The sequence below is a fragment of the Gadus morhua genome, chromosome 7, assembly GCF_902167405.1.
Source record: "Gadus morhua chromosome 7, gadMor3.0, whole genome shotgun sequence".
Taxonomy (NCBI): Eukaryota; Metazoa; Chordata; class Actinopteri; order Gadiformes; family Gadidae; genus Gadus; species Gadus morhua.
This window is the reverse complement of record NC_044054.1, coordinates 32,207,330-32,212,164: the sequence shown is the minus strand read 5'-3', so window position 1 is coordinate 32,212,164 and position 4,835 is coordinate 32,207,330.

Sequence of the window (4,835 nt, the reverse complement as noted above, 5' to 3'; positions counted from 1 at the left end):
GGGCAGCGGCGGGTCAGCGCGCCCCCACCCCCCCCGCTCTCTCATCACACGCCACAAACGGGGAGGATCGCCGCTGGCCGGACGCCGCTGACAGACCTTGAACGACGAGCGGAATACCAAAACACCGGAGCTCCGGAAAACGCTCCCCCCTTTCCCGACACTCGCGACAATCGGGACGGCATGAGGCTGGTAACCGGAAGGTTGCTAGACGGCTCCCCGGCTCCAACCTCGAGTGTCGAGGTGTCTCTGAGCGCGACTCCTCACCCTCACTGCTCCAGGCGAGCTGGCTGTCGCCCTGCGTGGCTGACGCCGCCGTCGGTGTGTGAATGTGTGCATGAGCGGGTGAATGTGAGGCAGTGTTGTAAAGCGCTTTGAGCGGCCACCGGTTAGAGAGGCGCTGTATAAACGCAGTCCGTTTAACGGTACAACCTTCCCCGCTCCCCGAGTCAGCCAACGCGAGTGCCTGAGCTCTAAGACGGGCTCGAGTGTTGCCCTAGGGTGTGAAACGGGCCGAAGGGGGGAGGCCGGGTGTTGAGACACGTGCGATGGCTTGCTTTGACACGCGTCGCGCTCCGGTGTTGATGATGGCGAGGTAGAAAAATGAGGACAGGGCGAGCAACACCCGTCAGCATGACTGATGGACGAGCGAGCGCACGGCACCCAAACCACGCAGAAATATAGATGTGTTTTACTCTACTGAGTGCTCCTGGGTGAGAGAGGGAGAGAGGGAGAGAGAGAGAGAGAGAGAGAGAGAGAGAGAGAGAGAGAGAGAGAGAGAGAGAGAGAGAGAGAGAGAGAGAGAGAGAGAGAGAAGGAGTTAGAGGGAGGGAGAGAGAGAGGGGGGGAGAGGGAGGGAGAGAGAGAGGGGGGGAGAGGGGGGGAGATATAGAGAGGGGGGGAGAGAGAGGGAGAGAGAGAGGGAGAGAGAGAGAGAGGAGGGGTGAGATAGAGGGAGAAAGAGAGGGAAAGGGAGGGACAGAAAGGGAGAGAGATAGGGTGAGAGGGAGAGAGAGGGAACGCGAGAGAGAGAGAGAGAGAGAGAGAGAGAGAGAGAGAGAGAGAGAGAGAGAGAGAGAGAGAGACGGCGCAGAGGTGAACAAGTTCTGGGCAGATCCATTTTGTGTCGTATTTAAGATTTCACATTTAGTTTGTCTTTTATTTCTACATTGGATTATTTGTCCTTGACTGTCTCTCTTTTGAATTTAATCGACTTTGTCTCGCTCTGTCAAGCCCTTAAAAAGGTGCTGCATTAATAAAGACCATTATCATTTCGTATTACCTTCATGAAGGCTGTTGGTTTGGTGGGACGTGTGCCTGAGTCGCCCACAGCAGACAGAACCTCAGACATCGCCGCCGCTCCCCGAACCAACCAACCAGAACCCAGCGTTCGGCGCCGAGGGGCGCAGACACACACGCCTCCGCAGACGCAGAATGAAACGCTGGTAAATGATTCGCCTTACAAAGGAAATCATTTGGATTACACGCCACTTCCTGGAACAGAGCGACGCCACCATTCACGGCACACAGCCGTGTCACACGGCGTGATAAGGTTTCCTGGCACGCCGGTGCGTGAACGCTCGCCTTCCTGTGGGCGGGGGAACGGCGCAGAGAGTCGGGGGTAATTAAAAAGAACAGTTGTCGGGAGATACCTGCTTTGTCTCCGGGTCCAGCCCAGATGAGGATTCTTTATCGGCGCCGGAGCACACAGCGCTCACAACAGGACGTGTGTGAGGGAGCGTGAAGGTTTGGGGGATAAGAGGGAAGTTGTTTGGAAGGTCTGGTTGTCTGAGACACAGTGTTACCGTCGCACAATCCCGTCTGAAAGAGTAAAACATGTTGCAGACGGATAGGGACCTAGCAGCCTTTAGACAATGCCAAGGTAATGAGGAGCCAAGACACACACGCATGCACGCAAGCACACACACACGCACACGCACGCATGAGCACGTCTGCACACACAAACAGGAATACACACCCACACACAGGGCCGTCGGACTGGGGGGACAAAGGGGACAGTTGTGGGGGGGGCCCAAGGCAGAGGGGGGGCCCATGACCAAAAAAAAAAAAAAAAAAAAGAAAAATTACCTTACCTTTTTTTTTTTTACCCCCCCCTCCCCGCCAACAATCGCTCCCCCCCCCCCCCCGTCAACAACCTGCGCAGGGGGTCCATCAGTACCTATAGTATAGGGGCCCAGGATTTGGTGCTACGGCCCTGCCCACACACACAAACACACATGCACAAGCATGCACACGCACGCACACACACGCACGCACAAGCACGCTCGTATGGGCACGCAAACACACACACACAAACACACACTCATAGTCATACTCATGAACACACACACAAACCAAAACACACACACACACAACTGTCATTCCTCTGACAGGCAAACTGAATTATTTTCGATCCCTGGGCAAACCGTGGATAAAGACCGACCGCAGCGATGGACGTTCCTATCATAATTCATATTCCCATTATTATTAATTAGTATTATTCTCCATGATATTATATTATTATTTTCCCGGCCCGGGAGCTCTGTGCAGCCGAGGTGAGGAGACGTGAGCCACGTTGGTGTTCAGGAGACTAATTAAAGGCTCCTGGCCTCCCGAGGCCCCCCCCCGAGCCCCCCCGCCCGCCCCCCCCCCCGGCCCCTGTCGTCCCAGGGCCCCCTCTGTGTTGGTTTGTTTGGTTTCTTCCCTTTGCTGTTTTTGTGTTTTTCACCCCCAAACAACACTGTGAGATTCTGCATAGATTTGAATTCATGCATTACTGATTCCTCCTCTTATCCTCTCTGAGACTACCGAGGCCTCCCTCTCTCTCCCCTCTCTCTCTCTCTCTCCTCTCTCTCTCCTCTCTCTCTCCTCTCTCTCCTCTCTCCTCTCTCCTCTCTCCTCTCACCTCTCTCTCCTCTCTCTCCTCTCTCCTCTCTCCTCTCTCCTCTCCCTCTCTCTCCTCTCACCTCTCTCTCCTCTCCCTCCTCGCTCCTCTCAACTCTCTCTCCTCTCTCTCCTCTCCCTCCTCTCCCTCCTCCCTCCTCCTCCCTCTCACTCCTCTCACTCCTCTCACTCCTCTCTCTCCTCTCTCCTCACCCTCTCTCTCCTCTCACCTCTCTCTCCCTCCTCGCTCCTCTCAACTCTCTCTCCTCTCTCTCCTCTCCCTCCTCCCTCCTCCTCCCTCTCACTCCTCTCACTCCTCTCTCTCCTCTCTCTCACCTCTCTCCTCTCTCTCACCTCTCTCCTCTCCCTCCTCTCTCTCTCTCTCACCTCTCTCCCTCTCTCACCACTCTCTCTCTCTCCCTCTCTCTCCTCTCTCCCTCCTCTCACCTCTCTCTCCTCTTCCTCGTCTCCCTCCTCTCACTTCTCTCTCCTCTCTCTCCTCTCCCTCGTCTCCCTCCTCTCTCCTCTCCCTCCTCTCACCTCTCACTCCTTTCTCCTCCCTCTTCGCTCCTCTCCCTCCTCTCCCTCTCCCTCCTCTCCCTCTGTCTCCTCTCTCTCCTCTCCTTCCCCTCTCTACTCTCACCTCTCTTCTCCATCATCTCTCCCTCCATTTTACTCACTCTCTCCTTTCTCCTCCATCTTTCTCTCCCCCTTCTCCTCTCCCTCTCCACTCTCCTCCCACTCTCCCCCTCTCTGTCTCCCCTATCTCCCATCTACCCCCTCACCCCTCCCTCTCTCCCCTCCCTCTACTCCATGTTTGCCTCCTTCCTCCCCTCCCTCTCCCATCTCTCTCCTCCCTCTCTCTCTCTGCCCTCCTTAAGCCCCTCCCCTCCTCCACCTCCACCTCCACCTCCTGCTCACCTTGACACAGACAGAAGGCCCTCCCTTTGACCTCCCCTCCCCCACCTCCTCCCCCCTCCTCCCCCCCTACCCCACCACCTCCTCCATCAGCACCACCTCCTCCTCCACCAGCACCACCTCCTCCTCCACCAGCACCACCTCCTCCTCCACCAGCACCACCTCCTCCTTCACCAGCACCACCTCCTCACCCTGACACAGACCGAGGGCCCTCCATCGGTCCTCCCATTCCCCACCTCCTCCCCCACTACCCCACCTCCCCCCCCCACCTCCTCCACCACCTCACCCTGACCCAGACAGAGGACCCTCCATCTCTGCTCCCCTCGCCCCCCCCCCGCCCCCCCTACCGCCTCCCCCTGACAGTGATGGAGGCTCCAGCCGTCTCCAGACAGAGTTCTCTCTCTGTATGACAGCCCGCCGCCGATGGAGGAGAAGCAATTAGTGTCACCCAGAAAGCGTTCCCCTCCTGGCGAGGAGCGGCCTGTAGAGCCCCCCCCCCCCCCCCCCCCCCCCTGCCCCATCTCAGAGGCTGACACCTTAAAAAGCTCATCAAGATCAAAGCGGCCTCCTGTATGTCCTGCCAGCGTGCCCTCGGGCCTCCTCCTACCTATCTCAGGTTGATTAAAGGCAGCGGGCCCGGCGGTACGACCTGCGGTGACGAACCAGGCCGCCGTAAAACACTGGCTGACGGCTCTGGGAGACAGGGGGGGGAGGGGGGGGAGGGGTAATCTAGCGCCGTGGTTCCCAACCTGGGCTCCGCGTACCTCAGTGGGTCCCCTTAACCTGCCGGGCCGCAGAGGCACCAGAATGAGCAGCATCGTTGCTATGCCTACAAACAAAAAAACGAAAACTCAAATAACTTGAATAATATATGTTGATGGGGAAACGGTTTGACGGGTTGAATGTTTGACGAGCGTCTGAGACACCGGAGCGAACAACAGACGCAGAGAGAGAGTACACTCGCCTCTCCCCTGTTGAAAGCCGCTCCAACGATACAATATTGATACCGATGCTTGGTTAGCCTGGGTTATTTATTG